The sequence below is a fragment of the Aethalodelphis obliquidens genome, unplaced genomic scaffold (assembly GCF_003676395.1).
Source record: "Aethalodelphis obliquidens isolate GAN/ISIS:26980383/991018 unplaced genomic scaffold, ASM367639v1 scaffold3, whole genome shotgun sequence".
NCBI classification, from domain to species: Eukaryota; Metazoa; Chordata; class Mammalia; order Artiodactyla; family Delphinidae; genus Aethalodelphis; species Aethalodelphis obliquidens.
In genome coordinates, this window is record NW_020837947.1 from 22,476,721 (window position 1) to 22,498,997 (window position 22,277).

The 22,277-nt window shown below is 33.4% G+C and overlaps 1 pseudogene; it reads left to right on the top strand.

Annotated features, from left to right (window-relative positions):
* Window positions 1-14,429: 14,429 nt before the first annotated feature.
* On the top strand, window positions 14,430-15,227 carry LOC113606364 (40S ribosomal protein S3a-like; annotated as a pseudogene).
* The last annotated feature ends 7,050 nt before the right edge of the window (window positions 15,228-22,277 follow it).

Sequence of the window (22,277 nt, forward strand, 5' to 3'; positions counted from 1 at the left end):
CTCCTACCCTTTGGAGGATTTCCAGATGTTACTGATAGTAACCAAGGTAATCATTTCATTTCTCAGAAAACAAGATGCTGGGGTCTTGCAGAAAGCATTCAATGGGAAGTTTGTGTCTCCAGTCTCAGGCAGCTGGTTTAATTGAGAAGCAATTAAATGGGCTCCTCAAAGAACTCTTATTTAAGTTACAAAATAGCAAATTGACCCCCCTGCTGGTGTCACTATTGCCACAGGTATTTATTAATATAATTCATGCCCTCTGGTGACTTGCATTCCCTACCCCAATATCACAAAGTTCCCTCAATTGCCTTTATTGTCTATAAAGGGCTACATCTCTAAAGTTCATGTTTTTGATGACCATCTCACCATGTTGCCTCCTTCCTCCTGGTTAAGTGCCTAATTCACTTCCTAAGAAGGCAATTCTCCTGCTCCCTAAAAGTCTCAGTTATTACTAAGGTTTAAATTGAAGTCAAGACGTCACATGTCAGTTTGCTATGAGGCCTGAAATTAAGTTTCAGTATTAAGTGCTGTCTTGTTATCTGATCAAATCAAATGGTCTAATTGCAGGTCACTCCATGTACTTTGCTCCCATGTGTAAGATCTTCTGGCTAAATGTTTCCTTATTATTGGGACTGGGCATAGTGCCTGCTTATCTCTGAGTGGCAGGCTTCAGTTCCTTGCCAGTCCATGGAATTATTCAAACAAGCCAACATGTCTTCCTGTGGTAACCAGGGGTCACCTCATCCTCTTGTTACTACAAAGCCTGCTTCCCATAATTTCTCTTGTTCACTCTGTTCCCATGTGCAATCCTTATGTGGCCCTACATTGTGTGGTGTGTTCCACCCCTTGGTTGTGAGTGTGTACGACTAAAATATTGTTGATCTCATCTGTCTAGGGTTGGGTGTCACGTGCTTGGCCATCCCCATAACTGTAGGATGGGAAAACCTCCCTCACCAATGAGGTAAAGAGTAGGAAATCAAAACAGGGTCTACGAACTTCATTCCCTCCTCTCCCTTTCTTTCTGTGTGAAGAAATGTGTTTTTGGCCAACCTAACGTGTTCTGGATAGAATTGTGTCCACCTCCCAAAAAGATATATTGAAGCCCTAACTCCTACTACATCAGAGTGCAATCTTATCTAGAAATAGGGTCGATGAACATATAATTACTTAAGTTAAGATGAGGTCATACTGGTATAGGGTGGGCTGCTAACCCAATATGACTGGTATCCTTATAAGAAGATGAACATCTGAAGACCCAGAGATACATAGGGAGAATGCCATGTGACAATGAATGTGGAGATTGGAGTTGTGCAAGTTGCAAGCCAAGGGATGCCAAAGACAGTGGGCAGACCACCAGAAGCTATGAAGAAGCAAGGAAGCATTCTTCTCCCCTACAGTTTTAGGGGGAGTATGATCCTGCCAACACCTTGATTTTAGACTCTTAGCCTCCAGAACTGTGAGACAATAAATTTCTCTTGTTTTAAGCCACCCAGTGTGTGCTACTTTGTTATGTCATCCCTAAAAAATGAATATACTGGGTTTTGCTATTAATATGGTGCCCTCTGGGAATTTTCTAACAGATCTTCAAAAGTATTTCTTGGATTAATATGATTAACTGGTTAATATGTCCTAGTTTACTCTATAATATAGGTGTTTTATTCATTTCATGTATACTGTTTTATACTTATTTTGAGCTTGATAGATGTTTGAGGATAGTCAGACTTGAGGTGTTTTACTTTTTGCCCGAGAGTATTATTTTATTAAATTACATCATCTGCAATGTACAACTTCTTCAATTCTGACTTTTTAAAATGAGTTAATTTTTTGTTGGTGTCATTTGTTTTTAATAATCTTTTTTCAAGGATTCTGACTCTTGCATATCATATATTTTATTGCCTTGTCATAAATAAAAAATAGCATAAATTCTTGAACCTCTGAAACTTCCTCTCAGAGATATGTACCTTTTTTCTTTTTTCCTGGCATTTATTATTATGAATAAATCTAAGGTCAACAGATTTGTATGTAACCATGAATCTTCCCTGAATTGATGCTTATAAATATGCAAGATTAGGAATTTAGTTAATGCAGAAAATGATTACTTATGTTACTATTACTATTCTCTATGAATTTATTTTATTCATCAGAAATACCAGTAATTCATAATTCGAATTCATATTACCTCTCCTACATTTGAATAAGTTTCTTCACGTTTTTGACCTTGTCTTTGTAATCTGAAGGCCTTCCTGATTTTGGCCTTTTATATAATAATGGTATTTTTTAAAATGATCATTATATATTTTTGAATCTAATATGACTTGAAGAATCTCATTGTTTTCCTTTCTTTATTTTCATTGCTTGAGTCTTGAAACATCCCTATTTTTGCCTACCACTTCTCATCAGCTCTCTTTTTATCTTTGTTTGAATGGCTTTATTATTGTGTTCTAGTCTTCCACCATTGGTTTTATAGATTTCATGCTTTCTTGAATTCTGTTGTGAATTAGAACAAATACTTCCTAAATGTGTCTGTAGTACTTTTTCTGAAGCCACATTTTTCCTACCATCACCAAGGCCGTGTTCTTATTATTTTAAAAATATTAATTTATCCTTGAATAATAAGATGTTTGCTCAGTCCTGATATGTGTTTTCATCTCTTCAATTCTACATATTGTTCTTGATATTTTAGAATACTCCAGGGAACTTTTATCTATGTGGAAAGGAATATTCAACACATTTTTATTGGTGATTTGTTTAATACTCCACTTATGAGGTATCATTCGTTTCTTTTTTTTTTTTTGGCCACATCTTGCAGCTTGCAGGATCTTAGTTCTCTAACCAGGGATTGAACCTGGGCCCTCAGTAGGGAAAACACGGAGTCCTAACTACTGGACTGCCAGGGAATTCCCTAGATATCATTCTGTCGAAACTCTTTTCTAAAATGTAATACTAATCACAGAGCTGGAACTATAATAACTTCAACTTTTTATACATGAATTATCTCAAATATTGAAACATTGATCAAAAATTCATTTAATATAATTCTTCCAAAATCTGATAAAACCATAAGTTTTAATGCCAAACCATAATTTTTCATATTCAAATATTTGAAATATTACAAAATATTATAAAATATGCAAATGAATACATTGATAACAAAACGTTACTTTATTTATACATATTGTTTTTTAAATACAAATATCATGTGTTTAATTCATTTTTTGAAATTATCTTTGTACTGTTTGTAATACTCTTTCTGGGATTAAAGAAAGAAAACACTGTTTTAGAATATTAGAATTTGCAGATTTTGTTTTGAGACATAAGACTTGATAATACTGTCTATGTGATTCAAACCAGAGAAAACAGACAGCATCTTTTCATGTATTATATTAATATTATACCCTTTACCTTGATTTAATTTCTTAAATCTAGTTTTTTAAGTATGCTTTGGCCAGAGTAAAACTTAGTGCATCGTCATGTTATTATCACATATTGGCCTGTCCTGTTAGCATTTTGAAATCCCATGTAATGAGGAGATACACTGATTGACACTAAAGTATTTTTGTTTTACTCTCAAGAGAGGGCATGCATAACTAAAATCCCAGTCTGCTCAGACTATCACAATTCTTCCTGCCATTGCTTCATATCCACGTATACAAAGCCCACATCCATCCATTTCAGCCCCTACCTATATTGCATTTCTAAAAATTTTATCTCAAAAATATATAATATATACCCATGTTCTGACTCCAAAAAACTAGTAAATGCCATTCTCTGTGTTTAATTATGGTATAAAGAAACTGCACAACCCAGAATATTAGACCTATAGCCTCAAACCGTGCAAAAGTATGGGATTTACTTATTTATTTTTTGCATTATGGTGGCTTATTTTGAAATCATATTTAAGAACAAGTACAGATTAGGCTCTAAGACCCTTAGTTCATAATAAATATGTGAGCTAATTGAAATGAGTAATTTCCACAAAAATATTGTGTTGCTATAATGTAAAAATACTTCCCTTATACCTGTTGGCGATATTCATGGAAATACAATGATAATATAAGCTAAGTGCTGCTAATTAACTACATGTTATTCACATCTGGGGTATTGCATATTAATAAAGGTCAAAAATCCAATATTTCATTTCTGAATATTTTCCTGACTAGATGAGTCAGAGACTTCTTCTAGAATTCCCATATTGGAAATCACTTTTCTTGATGAATGCCAAAATACTAAGATACTCCCCTTCTCATTAGTGGACTGCTTTTCTCTCAAAAGAAAGTCTAGAGGGGGACTATTTACCTTCTCCATACAGGTTCTCCATTCCAACACAAAGTTATGTTTATATTTATTTTAATTTATTTTGTAATATGTACGGTCAGCAAGAATCATTTGTCAATTCCACTGACTTTCCATCGTCCTTTCAAAGTAATTTAGATATTCTCATTCCTGTATTTGCTAAAGAACATAGCTCAGTAAATTTTAGTTAAACAATATCAGCACTTGTCAAAAAAGTTTTAACATTTTTAAATTAAAAGTAGATTAGATTAAAATTTATATTTTCTAGTGGTTGTCTGTTTATATCCCTTAACTATATGTAGTAATAAGCAGGGTTAGTTTTGTCAGTAGTTTCATAATAACAATGGATTAAGTTTATGACTGACCAGGGAGAGTAAATAGCAGATTCTACCGTCTTTAATATGAGTACTCCTAGTGATCATAGAGAGAAATTTTATATTTCTACAAGCTTAAGCTACTTGCCAGAACTGATGAATGTGGTGTTAACATGCACGTACACACCCATACACATACTTGCACACACAAACACCACACCTTTATAACATTTGCCTTCAAAATAGCGTACAATTCAGTAATACTTGCATTTAATATTAATTAGCACATAGTGATTCTTTGGTTTTTTAAAAGAAAAAAAATTCTACTTTGTGCAAATGAATTTCACTTGCACTGCCGTGTCAGTATATATGGAAGGATAAACAAGCAAACAAAATAGGGAAAAAAACACAACTGTCAAAACCAGCTGTTCAGCCAACCTATTCTGGCAAATCTGAAGAATATTTATAGTTTCTTTATTAATAGATCCAGGTCAGAAGTAACCTAGATATCTGAGGGATTTCATTTGGTTGTGACTGTGCTCAAACTGCTTAGTACTTTATAGACATTCTGCTAGGAAAATATTTACGTTTTCAGAAGCTTCCTAGGGAAATTTTTACACATTTACTTTTCCTTTTGTTAGCAGATCCTCATCTGTCTATAGTCAGACTTCACTGAATAAATGATAACATTATTTCATGCCTAATAGAATTCACAAAAGATTTAGGGATTCTTTATAAACCTTACTTTCTTTCAAAACAAGTGTTTCAGTTGAGTAAATCTTTAGAAAATTGCACTACAAATGTATTTGTTAGTCATATTGTCATCCATTAGTCTATAAATATTAAAAATAAAGTCAACTGCAAAGACTCTTGAATAATAATATATTTGGATAAGGTTGAATTGTTTTAACTGATTTTTTTCCATATGAAAAGGAAAAGCATTTTCAGCAAAGCAGCCAGACACAAGATGTTCCTCCAGTGCTGGCTAATCATTCAATCGAGTAGCAGAAATTGCATGGACCATCAGAGGTTCTTTTTATATTTGAGAAAGTGAAATATATAAACTAAGACGAATTTTCAAGATGAACAAACACAAAGGGCACATCACCTATCAGAGAATTTCAAAACTGAATTGGCTGAGAAAATAGCTGCTGCTTATTTGTAGTCCATTTTATTTTTCATCTAGAAACATCTCCACATGAAAGTCAGTAAAGGGAAGATACAGTGACTTATTTTTACTTTGCTGTCAGATTTCTTCAATGCCAGATTTTATTTTATTTTTTAAATTAATTTTTATTGAGTATACTTGATTTACAATGTTGTGTTAGTTTTTGCTGTACAGCAAAGTGAATCAGTTATACATACACATATATCTACTCTTTTTTAGATTCTTTTCCCATATAGGTCATTACAGAGTATTGAGTAGTGTTCCCTGTGCTGTACAGTAGGTTCTTATTAGTTACCTATTTTATATATAATAGTGTATATATGTCAATCCCAATCTCCCAATTTATCCCTCCCCTCCATTCCCCCCTTGGTAACTGTTAAGTTTGTTATCTACATATGTGACTCTATTTCTGTTTTGTAAATAAGATCAATTGTACCATTTTTTTAGATTCCACATACAAGCGATATCATGTTGATACCTGTCTTTCTCTGTCTGACAAATATTATAGCAAACATAAAAAGATAAGTAAATTTTCTATCTACTGTGTGTAGTAATAGTGTTGGCTGTTAATGATTTTTTTATACAGAAGCCACTCAATTTGATTTAGAATAAACTGCTTATTATGACATTCAGGATATTAATTTAAAAAATTCTCACAGTGTATTTTGAGTACTCTGTCTTTGTTGCTACAAGGGAAAGGAGGCTTTAGAATGCACTTTGCAGAAACTGAAGCAGTTGGATTCCCCTGATATTGAGGAAAGAAGAAAGCAAGATAAATAAAGAAAAAAAATCCAACAACAACAAACTGACATGAAGAGTTATTAAAATGTAGAATCTCAGATCAGGCTTTCCACAGTGCTGTTTACTGTTATCCCCTGTGGTTTGACTAAAATATAAAAAGTTGAAAAAAGGAAGAAATGTGACCCAGGCTGTTTATTTTATTTTATTGACTCCATTAAGACATTGACATTACATCATTTTCTATAAACATAGTTTAATAAATGTTTCTAAAATTTTAGTTTAAATTTAAAAATTCTTATAATTAAAAATAACCTATCTATGTCTTTGTATTTAAAGTGAGTTTCTTTTAGAGAACATATAGTTTGGTCTCACAGTCCTAATCTTTTAAGTGATATCTTTGTATCATTCACATTTCAAGTGATTATTTATATGATTGGATTAAAATCATATTGCTTGCTGTTTTTTGTTGTTGTTCCATTTGCTCTAATTTTTTTTTCTGGACTTTTCCTATAAGTAGAATCATACAATATATGTTCATTTCTGACTGGTTTCTTTCAATTAATGTAATGATATCAGGTTCATCCATACTGTAGCATGTATAAGTACTTCATTCCTTATTATTGCTGAATATTATTCAATGTTATGGGTATATTTTCTTTATTCATCAGTTGATGGATATTTGACTTGTTTCCACATTTATGGTATTATGTAGAATGCTACTGTGAATATTTACATATTTTTATATGGGCATATGTTTTCTATTCTCTTGGAATAGCATTGCTGGTTGTATGGTAACTCTATGTTTAACTTTTTGAGGAACTCCTAAGCCGTTTTCCAAAGGAGCTGAACCATTTTATATACTCAGCAGCAATTTATGAGGAATCCAATTTCTCCACTTTCTCCACATCTTCACCAACACTTGTTATTGCTCATCTTTATTTTATTATAACCATTCCTAGTGAGTGTGAAATGGTATCTCATTGTGGTCTTTGATTTACGCTTCTCTAATGTCTAATGATGCTGAGCATCTTGTGCTTATTGGCTGTTTGTATATCTTCTTTCAAGAAATCTCTATCCAAATCTATTGCTCATTTTAAATTAGTTTATTTGTCTGATTATTGTTGAATTGTAAAAGTTCTTTATGCTGGAAGCAAGTCCCTTATTATATATATCATTGGAAAATATCTTCTTTCAACTATTGGGGTGTTTTTTCACTTTATTGTGTTTATAGAAGTTTTAAAATTTGATGAAGTCCAATTTATCTCTTTTTTTCCCTTTTGTCACTTGTGGTTTTGGTTTCATATATAATATTAGCCATTGCCTAATCCAAGGCCATTGAGATTTACTCTTTTGTTTTCTTCTGAGAATTTTCTAGTTTTAGCGCTTACATTTAGGTCTCATTAAGCTAATTTTTGTGTATGGTATGAGGTACAAGATGTGAGGTCTTTGCATGTGGATATTGTGTTGTCTGAGCACCATTTGTTGAAAATATTATTTTTCCCCATTGAATTATCTTGGCACCTTTGTCAAAATTTAATTGACCATGAATGTAAGGTTTTTTTTTTAATAAACTGTAAAATCTTTTTCATTGATCTATATGTCTACTCTTATGTCAGTACCACACTCCCATAATTACTGTAGCTTTGTAGTAACATGTACTGTTCTTCTTAATTAATTAATTTATTTTTGGTTGTATTGGGTCTTCGTTTCTGTGCGAGGGCTTTCTCTAGTTGTGGCAAGCGGGGGCCACTCTTCATTGTGGTGCACAGGCCTCTCACTGTTGCGGCCTCTCTTGTTGCAGAGCGCAGGCACAGTAGTTGTGGCTCACAGGCCTAGTTGCTCCACGGCACGTGGGATCTTCCCAGACCAGGGCTCGAACCCATATCCCCTGCATTGGCAGGCGGACTCTCAACCACTGCGCCACCAGGGAAGCCCTGTACTGTTCTTCTTTTCTCCTCTTCCTCCTCCTCTTCCTCCTCTCCTGCCTATCCTTCTTTTGCTTTCAGTTTTCATGGGAAAAATCTGCTTATAGCTCAATCATCTCTCAACTCAGCCACCTGTCTGATGGCTTTACTTTATGAGTAATAAAATGGCATAAATTATTTTGATACTTTTTTCTTTATTCTTTAGGCATATCAAGTCTAATTTTGTGACCCTCATTCAACAACTTTGCAGGATATTTAGTTATTTAACTTTGCTGTTAAGAGTACTTTTAGCTAGTTCTAAGTGTATGGAAATTTTATATTAAAATAATTTAATATATAAAATTTGTGCATATGTTGTATGAGCCTTTGGTTTTTAAAATGTACTTTTATAAACATGATTTAAAAATTAAATTCAAATTAATTTTATGGCTTCATGAATGATACTAACTCTTACTGATATTAATTCAACTAGAGGATGAACAGCATAGAAACCCACTATAAGTTACAAAAACGAACATTATCGTCTGTTATACAGCAGGAGAGGAACAACTGCTTATTGATTAGAGGAGATCTTTCTGGAATACACATATCAGTTATGAAAGCTGCTTACCTTGTAACTGTACATCCATCAATCCATTCATTCAAATCAATAAGCAAGCACTGACTAGTCATTGTTCTAGACCTGGGATATATATCCAATATTTCTGGCTAGAAAGTATTTATAGTATGATATAGACATAAACAATTAAACAGGAACTGTTCATGGTGACAAGTACTAAGATATAGACAAACAGAGAGAAGAGGTTCCTATACCAGGTTTGAGAGTCATTAAAGGCTAGAAGAAGTAAAGTTTAAGTTAACGCATGAAAGATAAGTAGGGCTAGCATGATGAAACCTGGTGACTATTACTGCTGCCAAGTGAACTTTAAATTTTCTGTCTTGCTTCACTAAAAAGAATTTGTTTCTAATTATATTTTAATACTACCCCCAAACACAGAAGTATTTGTGAAACTACAAGTTATGAAAAAAGTAAAGACATTAAGCTGAAGATATTTTAAATATTAAGCCAATGTTATTAACTGTGGATATGTGTTGAAGAGAACAATAAAGGATCAAGCTGTAAGATCTCTGTTTGGTGCCACTGCCTTAAACAATGTTGAAGAGTCATTCTTGTAAAAGATCAATGTTGCTATATCATATTATGTTCAAAGCCTGGGGTACCTTTAGGGAGGAGTAGAATTCAATGGTTGCTACTCCAGTCACCTGCTCAGTCACTCAGTGGTTTGAGGAAGAACTGAGTGTGGTCATAGGTCTACAGATCCTCTCTTCTAAACCGGGGGACATACAGCATGTATTCACAGCAATTCTGCTCACAGACATCGTAACCTCTCATTGTGAAAATTTCTTAGTCTATCTGCAATCTTACAGTTTGACCTAACTGAATACCTCCCTTCATTGTTTGAGAGCAGAATCTGATACATATTTCTTAGAAGAAAATTATTACCATAAAAATCTGATATTTTTATTAAAAATTTGACACCCAGAAGAAAACTCATCATTCTTTCCTCCCAATAACATAGCATTTTTGTTATACAAAATGAGGTTGCACTGTCATGAGGAGGAAAACAGTATCATAGCACTTGCTACTGTGTTTATTCCGCTATAATCACAACTACTAGAGAAAAATCAACTACTTTTAGGCAAGAAAAATACTATGCTTGAAAATAAATTTGTATACAAATTCTGAGTTAAATATTATGTTTCAGTGAGATTAGCAAGCACCAAATAGCAACAATGAAGAAAAAGCCACTGAAATTCTTAAGAGCAAATAATCTGCCATTCTCTGCTTCTGTATCTGAATCTTATCTGCTCAAGCTATCAGGAAGAAGCTGTCAATCATCTCTATTGCTGAAATGAAGGAGTAGATGGTACAGTTTAATTTCATTATGGAAATTGATTTGCATCCTTTATATTTCTTGATTGAAATCTTTCCAGGTAATGGCATTGAAGAAGACTCATAAAACTGCCATGACTGGGGTAATAACTATTATTATGATCAAATTTAATAAAAAAAAACTTTCCTACAATATGGGAACTATGAATAATTCATATAAACTGTTGCTTAAAATGTGATAGAGAGGAACAGACTTGTAGAAAAAATCTTAATGTATCCAGACAGGGATGATAATTGGTTTTTGCAAATAATGAATACTTCATGTACAAACGAAGACTAACAAGGCTAGAGGAGAGGACTCCACACAGAGGAAATAATTCCATGTATCTGATTTTTGCAAGATAAGAAGGATGGATGGATTTTTTTAAAAGAACTGTCACAAAAAGCATATTCTAAAAATTATATTTTAGAACATCACAATGCTTCTTTTAAATAAGCAATGACTTGAGGAATATTTAAGATAAGTCTGTTTTCATATGTTTGTGAATGATCTGTGCAAAAATGAACATTGATCCCAGTGCTCAAGTTTAGCATTTTCCTGTCTATTATTATTTAACAGTCACAGTGGCCTAGAAATCCAAGTTAACCCTAAAGAATTTGCATAAAATCAATATCAAAACAATATTTGTTTCAAAAAAGAAGGTTAAAAATGGTTGTTTGTACTTAATTGATATATAGAATTTTTACATGCATAAGTATATCTCTAGCTATAATTAATTTTTTTATTTGAGTTTTGTTTCAGTTTACTTTTATTTCTTTTAACTCTGTTAATTTCTCTGCTTCCTGCTTTTATTGGCTACCATCTGGTGGAAAAAATTGTAATAGCAGAGCAAGTTTAAAAGATATGTAATAAGACAAAGGTTTTAATTGTAAATATGATTGCCACATAATACTGCTGACATGGGCAGCAAGCTTGATAATACAATTTTGTTCCTATCATACTCAGTTCCATTATGATTATGATTATTCAACTCAAATAATTTGGAAATTTATATTTTATGGTTTATGTATAAGATAACTATCATATTTTAATGAGTTCTATGAAGGTAGGGACCAATTTGTTGTGATTATTGCCGTGTAACCAGGAAGTCCTTGTTGCCCTTGACAGACTTATTTTACATGTATTATTTCAGCATAATTATTATTAGTGCCCACTTTCACTCTCAAACTATATTGCTTTAGAAAATAAAATACATCATTATTCTGTTTATAATCAGCAATTAGCGTGGTACCTGTGGATACACTGTGCATTACATATTTTTAATTTTTTCAGTATTTAAGGGTTTTTTTCTACTTATGTTAGATAATTTAGGCATGGATTCTCTTATTTTAGAATTTCTTCATGAAGACAACATTAAGAATTTAAACATTCAATTTTGAATAAAAATGTAATAGTTGACTTCATGTCTTATTATTTTGGAAGTATATTGCATAGACTATAGCTTATAAAACCTACAAGATTTTCTTAAGCAGTTAATAATACAATGTGGAATACAAACATGTGTTCTTTGTTGATTACCTCATGATGTCTCAATAGTCATCTTCCTGCACTTGTTAGTAAATGTGCTGAGAGAATGATTTGACAGATACAATGCATTGTGAAATACATCTTACCAGTTGAAGGAAAAAATTGATATAGTTACATTCACATGTATGCAGATAAGCTGTGTATATCACCTGGCAGAATAATTATATTGTCATTTTATTAACTAATACATTCTCACTATTTTGCACAGAGCATTCCTAAAGATGAATCTCTTAAAGGGTTTATAAATCTCCAAATTCTTTTTTATTTATACTCTTTAAGTTATAAATTTTAATCTTTAAAAATTCTAAATATGTTATTATTTCTATGTAATTTTTTTAACATATTTTAATGACCCCAGAAATCACATAGTCAACCTTCTTGATTAAAAGCAGCAGAGGTTATATTCTAATCTGATGCATGCTTATTCCTTTATAAGTTACAGTAATTATCTTCAAAATACTTTAATGTGACAACAGAAATTAACACAGTATTAAAATTTGTTGCAACTAGTTGAATTAACTATATACCTAAGTCATAAATTTGTTGTTCAGACTGGGTTAATCATTTTCCATTTCTCTTTAAGTAATCTGTTACCCTGGCTATTAAAAAAGAAATGTTATGAGACAACTGGAGAAATCAGAAAACTCATTGGATAGCTGATGATAATAAGGAACTTTTTATGATAGTTGATGATATTATAATCATGTTTTTGAAAGATTGCTTATTTTTTAGAGGTACATATAAAATATATAAGGGAGAATGAAATAATCTCTTGGTTTAGCTCCTTAAACAATGTGAAATGGGGTTAACCAGTGGGGATAAAGATAAAATAAAATTGGTCATAAATTTTTATTATTGAAGTTGAATGATGGGTACAGGATTACACTACTATTCTCTCTCTCTCTCTCTGTGTATGTATATATATATACATATATATGTATGTATATTCATATTTGTATATATACAATTATATATATAATTATTTGTCTTTCATGGATATTCTTAATGTACTCACACTTCTTTTAGCTTTTCTCCTGAATGATAAATGATTTTCTTTCATGTAAAATATCTTAGGCTTACAGTAGGCTTAGTAATATTCTGTGTTGAGATAAGGATGCTTCTTTCTTTGAGTTATAATATTTTTATGTTTCAGTGTTATTTATTCTAACACATGAAAAGAAGGAATTTATAAAGTACATTTTGTGTAAAATAATGACTTATATAATTTTGTTCTAATGGTTTATGGATGAAACCTTTGAATGACAAAATATTTCCTTTACTGGATCATGTATATGTGCCCAGAAAACTCTGCTTAGTTGTTTCAAGTATTACCTCTAAAATATATCCTGTATCTATTCATTTCTATATTGTATATACTGTTTTGGTTCAAGTTTAAAAAGAAATGATGAATTAGATAAAATATAGAGTGATAATGAAAGTTGTGGTAAACATGGTTTTGATTAGGCTCACTTTTAAACTTTAGCAGTTTAATCATTTATGCATAAAGTGTGTGTTGCATTAAACATCCTTGCTATAATCAGTTTCTATGACAACTAAGAAGCTGGCAGATTATATTGATTCATGCAGGATGCTTTCCAAGTTGTAACCAATTTATTAGACGTAATTATTGTATTAGAATGACTGGCAATGATAACTCTAATATAAGTGATAACATTTCACTGTTTAAATTATTCTTACACTTCATGGGATACTTATATGCTTAAAAAATCCTTATGCTAATAATTGGAGAAGGCAAAATTGAAGAGCGGCTCTAAAGTACATATTAAGCTAATGAAACTAGAAAAAATATAACAATTATGATTTAAGTGTAAAGAACCAGATTAGTTTTTATTTGATATTAGGAGGGTGGAAATAAATATTTACCCATGAATCTATATTGAAAAATCATCTCAGAACCTTTCAAATGACGTTAAATCTTAAAATCAATAAGCCGTGTGTCTTATTTCAGGCTGCTATAACAAAATACCACATACATTATTTGTCATAGTTTTAGAGGCTGGAAGTCTGAGATTAGGACCCCGGTTGGCTGAAGACCTTCTTCCAGATCAGAAGGGGTGAGCTAACTCTGTGGCGTCTTTTTTATAAGAGCACTAACCCCATTCGCAAGGGCTATTCCTTTATGACCTCAGCAATTCATAAAGGCCTTACCTCCTACTACCATCACATTGTGTACTAAGAGTTCAACATACAAATTTCAAGGAGGACACAGACATTCAGGCCACAGCAACATGTTACCATAATCTTTATCATTTCCTCAAAACAAGTATCCTTTCTGTCCTAAATTGCTTTTCACTTAAAATTTTTTTTTTTGGAAGTTACAAGGAAAGGATGGAATGATGGTTCTTTACCCATTGTATACGAGGGCTCTAAAAAAACTAAGTAGTTTCCTTTTTCGGAGGTTATGGATTGGGTTTGAGGAACTTTGCATTGCCTGTATAAATTGCAAAATAAAATAGTATAGACCTTTGTCTCTCAGAGCAGCACCATGGTCATTGGCAAGAACAAGCATCTTAGAAAAGGCAGCAAAGAAGGAGCCAAGAAGAAAGTAATTGATCCATTTTCTAAAACATACTGGTATGATGTAAAAGCACTAATTACCTATGTTCAATGTGAGTAATGTTCGAAAAACTTTAGACTCAAAGAACCAAAATTGCATATGATTACCTCAAGGGTAGTGGGTTTTGTTTTTTTTTTTTTGCTGTACACGGGCCTCTCACTGCTGTGGCCTCTTCTGTTGCGGAGCACAGGCTCCGGACACACAGGTTCAGTGGCCATGGCTCACTGGACCAGCCGCTCCGCGGCATGTGGGATCCTCCCGGACCGGGGCACGACCCCGTGTCCCCTGCATCGGCAGGCGGACTCTCAACCACTGCGCCACCAGGCAAGCCCCAACAGTAGTGTTTTTGAAGTGAACCTTGCTGAGTTTCAGAATGATGAATCTGGACCTAGAATTCAGGCTAATTACTGAGGATAATCTGGGCAAAAACTGCCTGACCAACTTCTATGACATGAATCTTACCAGTGACAAAATGTGCTCTGTGATCTAAAAATGGCAGACCATGATTGAAGTTTATATTGAGATCAAGAGTACTGATGGTTATTTAATTCATCTTGTCTCTGTTGGTTTTACTAAAAGAACATATAACAACCAGATTCATAAGACCTCTTAATCTCAGGACCACAGGCCCCCCAAATCCGGAAGAAGATTATGGAAATCATGACCCAAAAGTTGTAGACAAATGACTTGAAAGAAGTCATTCCCTACAGGGAATGCGGTTACTAACAGGCCGCAGACTGGTACCAGTCCGCAGTGGGGGGGGGTTGATGACCTCTGCTTTAGTTCGTGCTCTTTCCCATACAATTTAGAATCAGCTTGTGAAGAAATTCCTCCCGACCTATTGAGAGTTTCTCCTATATTGACCCCTAAAAATTCTACAGCTTTTCCTTTTACATTTTTAAACTATCTCTAATTTTTTATATATGGTGAGAAAGTAAATTAAATTTGTTTTCTTGCAGTTCAAATGTGTGTGTATGTGTGCCCATGTGCTTTGTGTGTGTGCATACATATTTTGGGGGCTTCTTTATGTTCTAATTGTCAATAAGGCTATGCTGTTCTTTAGGTCAGTGGTCCCCAACTGTTTGGCACCAGGGACCAGTTTCGTGGAAGACAGTTTTTCCACGGTCAGGGGTGGGGGCAGGGGAATGGTTCAGGCGGTAACGCGAGCAATGAGGAGCAATGGGGAGCAGCCTGGGGGTTGGGGACCCCTGCTTTAGGTTGTGCTCTTTCCCGTACAATTTAGAATCAGGTTGTCAATTTCCATAAAATATCTTTTGAAATTTGCATTAGAATTACATTTATTCCATAGCCCTATTTACATCTTTATGATCCATCTCTACATTTATTTAGTTATTTTAAAATCTTTCAGTATAATGCTATAAACCTTTTACTGAAAGTTCTGTAACAACTTTTGTTGGATTTATTCCTGATCATTTTATAGTTTAAATCCTATTAATGGTACATAACTGTGAAATTATATTTTATGTTGTTGCTCTTTGTAAAAATGTAATTGATTTTCATAGAGTGTGATATCTGCAATCTTAATAAACTTACTGAATTTTATGTTAGCTGTAGTTTCTTTAGAGTTTTCTAGGTAGACATTTATATGCTCCATAAATAACTTAATAGTGGTGATAGTGAGCTACTTTGCTTTGTTCTTGATCTTGAAGGAAATCATTATAAATTTTATCATTGTATAATATCTGATGTAATTTGTTGGTGAATATCTTTTAATGTTTTAAGAAAATGTCCTTCTGTTCATAGTTAGCTAAGAATTTTTCCATGAGCTTATGTTGTACTTCTTGGAATACTGATTTTTCTGCCTCTATTGAAATGAATATATGATATTTTCCTTCAATAAGGTGAATTATTTTAACTGTTTCTAATACTTAGTCAATCTTACATTCCTGGGGTAAACGCCCCTTGATGATGGTAAATTATATTTTTTATATATTCCTGGGTTTGGTTAATAAATATTTGTTTAGGTTTTGTATCCTTGTTTATGAGTAAGATGGGGCTAGTAATTTTTTTCTCATACTGACCTAGCAGATTTTAGTACTAATGTTATATTGACCTTACAAAATTAGCTGATGACTATTTCCTTTCTTTATTGTCTGGAAAAAAATTAAAATAATGGAATTATTTTTTCCTTTAGGGTTTAATAAAATTTGCACATAGAACCATCTAAGATTGCTGTTGATCCGTATCAGAAGATTTTAAAACATTTATTTATTTTTGTATGTTGTTAAAGGGCTACTCAGGGTTTTTTCCTTCTAGATTCGACTCTTAGAAATTCTGTTATTTCATAGAATTCATTTAATATCAGTGTTAAATAATTTGCCCACAGTGTTCATAGCCTCTAATAATTTGTAATAACTATAGTATTAGTAATTATTGTTTTTAAATTCTAATATTGTTATTGTGCCGCCTGTTACATTTTCTTAATTTTTCAGAGTTTTCTCAATATTTTCAGTTTTCTTTCCAAGGAACAACTTTTGAGTTTGTTGATCCTACTTATTGTATCTCTGGTTTCTGTTTTATTCATTTAAAAATTTTTCTCAAGTATTTTCTTCCTTTTCTTCAGATTCAGGTCCTTTCTCATTTTTCTATCTAGGTTGCAGAATTTTTGTTGATGATTTGCAGAGGTTCCTTTTATATCCTAAATATTCCCTTTCTGACTTGGACCAAACAATAATGTTTTCACAGTCTTCCATGTATGTTAATTTTGATTTTGGTGTCCTTAATTGAAGAGAAGTTGTTAATTTTGATGTATCACACTAACCATTTTTGTTTTGTTTTATAGTTTGTCTTTTGAAATTTTGTGTGATATTTCTTAGCTATTACCCTTGCTCCTTTGTCACAAATACAGGCTTCTTCATTTACTTCTATAACTTTTCAAATTTTATTTCGGCATGTTTCCTTTAATCTCTTTGGAACTCCTTTGTCTGTAGGTTTAGTTAAAGAACGAGTTTTTACGTTTCCCCATATTTTAAGCCACTTAACATCAATGTCTTTGGACAATATTTCATTTCACCATTCATTTATGCTGCCAGGTTTATCCTATATTAAATCTCTGCTATATGTGAGTCCATCTGTAGCATCTCTAGCTCCAATAGCCTGTTCTTCTCTTATAGGAAAACAAGGATTTTTATTTCCATGAGTGTGCACTCTGCCTTACTGTTTGATAGGTTAATCAGTATTTTTACTTTCCAGCTTTAGGTTTACTTAGTTATTTGTATATTCTTACATATAATTTTTAATGTATCAAATTTATTTAGAAGTCCAAATGTCTTAAAACACATTTTAAAATATTTGATACTTAACTCAAATATATGTAATTTATATATATAAAATGAATATCTGGATCATTTCTGGGTTTGCTGCTATTGTCTCTTTGTTTTCTTGATTATTAATTATATGTATTACTTTTTGTATATTTATAAATTGAAAGTTTATAAATATTTGTGGTATATGCTAGGCATTTTGTCAAAAAATAGGATTTCACATATACATATTTTCTCTCACTGTACATATTTTTCTCTTTTTTACACTGTCAGACAACTAAGGTAAGGGAATTATTTATCCTCGCAATCCATTCAGAAATTTATCTTGGTCAGGGCTGGACTGCAGCTTTGGGAAGACTTAGTCGTCTTTTGTTTCACTTTTATTTGCAGGTGTGCTTTCTAAATTTTCTAAATTATTGGATTGTGAGCCTCATAGTGTTCTGTCTCTTCAGCTCTGAACATTTGCAAGAGTTTAGAGATTTCTTGCCCAGCTCTTCAGCTACCTGTCCCGTACAGCATCATAAACAGGCAGATGCCTAAGGTAGAGGACGGTATACTGTGCTTAAGGCTATCTCTTTCTTTACCAGGTCTTTGTTTCCTAAACCAGTCAATACTATGGGAGATTTTCTTCTGTCTTTTAGAAATTTTCAAATTAATTCTTCAGGCTCTCACACTGTTCACAGAAGAGCCAGATAGCAGAATAGCCGATAACCTATCACACAGTTATCTCATGGGGAAGCATAGTCAGGTGGTTGCAGACCTTCAGGTTATAATGTGTTACTCCATCTGTGCACAGCTGCTAAAAAATAGTTGGTTTCTCTTTCCCAAGCACTCTTACCCCAGTCTTCAGCTAGTATCCAGGATCTGCAAATGCCCCCAGGAGTGAAATGTTTGGAGATAATTTGACCTAAGTGATGAACACACAAATGGACAATGGCAAGACCGTATATGAGAGCAGACATGTGACCCACACACTCTGTAGCAAACAGTCAAGAAAGGCAAATCAAAGTCTCTGCAGCAATCAGAACAGTCAGGACTTGGACAGTGACTATGGGCTTGCCTAATTTTTGCCCTCACTTACAACTCAGAGCCAACTGGAGAAAGCCAAATATGCTCCCCGAAACAATCATGTAAAATGCCCCACTTGTAGTTAAGCTACCTCCAGCTTCCCCATGCTAACAGCCTCCGATGGAAGCAAACCTAAGCCTTCTCTTTTCCACCATAAACCTTTTCTACTACACTGCCTGCCTTTGAGTCTCTGCCAGCTGCTATGATGGTAGCTGTGACTTGCTTCCTATAGCAAGCTCTGAATAAATAACCTCTGTTCTCACTTGGTTTGCCTTTGTTTATTTCCACATAATTCATCTCAGAAGGGTTCGTCTCTCCCTGGAATTTTAGATTATCTAAATAGTTCATGATATTAATTTATGAGGTTTTGTTTTTAATTTATCTGATTTTTTTTCTGGTTTTGGCAGCAGACACAGTGATATGTCATGAACTCCTGCATTTTTGCTAGGAAAAGAGGTCTAGATCAAATGTTCTTTAAAGAATCCTCAAAGTCTGGGACAGTTCAGGTGTTTAACTACATGAAGCCCAGCTACCATCTCACGATGAAAAATTCTCTCACAGACACAGAATGCTGTCCATGCTTCACACCTCCAATTCCTTAACCTCAAAGTGTCCTGGGAATTATAATTGAATGGTTTAGAGCAAGGGTTGGCAAATAAGGCCCTTAGGGTAAATCTAGTTAGCTATCTGCTTTTGTAAATAGAGCGTTACAGGAAGATAACCACACTTCTTTGTTTATACATTGTCTATAGACTTTGCTTAAGTGCTACAATGGCAGAGTTGAATAGTTGTGACCAAGAGTGTATGGCCCATAAAGGCTAAAATACTTACAGTCTGGCGCTTTACAGGAAAAGTTTGATAACTCCTAGTTTAGTGTATGTTTTTCAAATGTTGTGTTTTTTCAGCTTTACAGTTTTTACTGGATTCTTTCTCATAGTTTTAATCTCTCTCCTCATTGAGTTTATGCTTTTCTTTAAACACTTGAACATACAACAGCTCTTTTAAAGTTTTTGACTACTAATTACATCATATCTGTCATTTCTGCTTCTCTTTATGTTGACTAAGGTTTCTCCTGGTCATGAATCACATTTTCGTGCCTCTGTAAGTATGGTGATTTTTAATTGGTATTGTGAGAGTTATACTGATGAAAGTCTGCGTTTTGTTGTCTTTCTTTGATGTGTGTAAGTATTTGGGTTAGTGACCAGTTAGCCAAGCTTTGTTAGAGCACATCTAGATTAGTTATAAATGTAGTTTAATTTTAATAAGAGTAGTTTAATTATGAGATCAGTTAGAGCATATCTGAATTAACTGTAAGAAGTGGTTTAATGCTAAAATGTGGAATTTCTGGGGTCTCTACTGAATGCTCTTGATATTTAACTATGTCTCTCTACTATGCCTGTTTAGAATTTGATATCTAACAGCCAGCCCTGTTCAGTTCATGGCTAGTGCCTTTTGTAGTTGTTTTCTATCTAGTAGTTATTCTTTGATCAGCTTCATAGAGTCTCACTCTATCCATGTGCAGTTTAGTATTCAAAAAAGATTCAAAGGAATACTGTGCAAATTTATGGAACTCTTCATCTATGTAGCTTCCTCTTATCTTATACTCTACCTCAAATTTAAAGCTATTGTAGCCCTCCTGAAACCTGATCAACTCAGTAATAATTGCTGTGCTCTGCTTTAGTTATTGCTTCTTGTACTGCAGTCTGGAAAGTGTCTCCAGGCAGAAAGCCAGGGTGATTGTAGGGCTCACCAAGTTTGTTTTCCTTCTCTCAGTCCTATGCTGAAAATAGTTATTTAATATATTTTGGATAGTAATTTAATTATTTACAATAGAATGGGTAGTTTGTTACCACAAACAACACCATGGCTGGTTGAGTATTGATCTACTAGTCCTATTAGAAAAGCAACACAATTAAATGATAAATTTAACAGGAATGCAAGGTTTTATGGGCTGAATTTTGTCCCCCAAAAGTTCATATGTTGAGTTCCTAAGCCCCAGTATTCAGAACGTGACTACGTTTGGAGACTGGGCCTTTCAAGGGGTAATTAAGTTAAAATGAGGTCGTTAGTGTGGGCTTTAATCTGATACTGATGTCCTTATAAGAAGAGGAAATTAGGACACAGACACACACAGAAGGAAGATCATGTGAAGATATGGGGAGAAGATGGCCATCTACAAACAAAGGAGAGAGGCCTCAGAAGGAATAAACCCTGCCAACAGCTTGATCTCAGATTACTAGCTTCCAGAATTGTAAGTTTCTATTTAAGTCACCCAGTCTGTGGTACTTTGTTATGGCAGCCCTAGAAAACTGGTACACAGGGTTTACTTTAATTAACGTTAATAGTTGGTAAGCAATAAATGGATCTGTAATCATCTGCATGAAAGTAAAGGGGTGATATAAAAATACTTAACTACCAGTAAGGCATAATCAGTACCAGTAAATCAGAATGATGCCAGCTATATCTGCATTTACTGGTTGAATATAAGTCCTGAATAAAGTGAATGGGATAAAAAATTTGTAAAGCAAATATTCTATATTCAAATGGCAAATAATATATGTTGTTATATGAGCAAGTGTATTCATTGATGGTCTTCAAGTTATCTGTCAACTCATTGAAAGTGTGAGCAATGTTATGGAAATTATTGTTCTTGTTTATTTTTTCTGGAGATGTTTTTGTAGCATTCAATATGTGCTGGTCAACATCTTGAGACCAGTAACTTAAGGAGAATCACTAATCTATGATTAGGTACAGTAATATGCTGTAAGTTATACTAGTATTTAATAACATAAACTTTATGAGTGTATACAACATTTTAAAGATATCTTCATATATTAAAAAAATGTTATTGCTCTTTAAAAATAATAAAGCATGATATTTGTAGTAATAACATGTGACTTCTAAACCATTTGATTGATTTCTGAAATATGCTTTTAAAATGTCAACCTATCAAAAAACATCTGTTGAAAGCTACTGTGTTCTCAGTATTTAGCTATATAAAACAGTTACTCATCAAGGTAATAGTATACTGGGTCTAATAATCTAGTGGGCCTACATACTGAGCACTATTCTTGGCCCAGAGAAGAGGGCTAAACCTAGGAAAAGAAAGTTTTGGACCATGGTCATAATGTGGTAAGGTAAATGGTATTAAAAGAAATAAATAAACTGAAATGCCTAAGAGAAGAGGCTGACAATTATGAGATGAACTGTAAACCACAAGCCTTTCTGGAATTGCAAGATGTTAATATGCTGGGCTGCCTTAACAAAATATCACAAATTGGGTGAAATAAGCAAAAGGGATTTATTGCTTCACAGTTCTGGAGGCGAGAAGTCTGAAAGCAAGGGTCAACGGGGTTATTAGTTCCTTCTCAGGGTTGTGAGGGAAGGATCTGTTCCAGGCCTTTTTCATTGGCTTATAGATGAC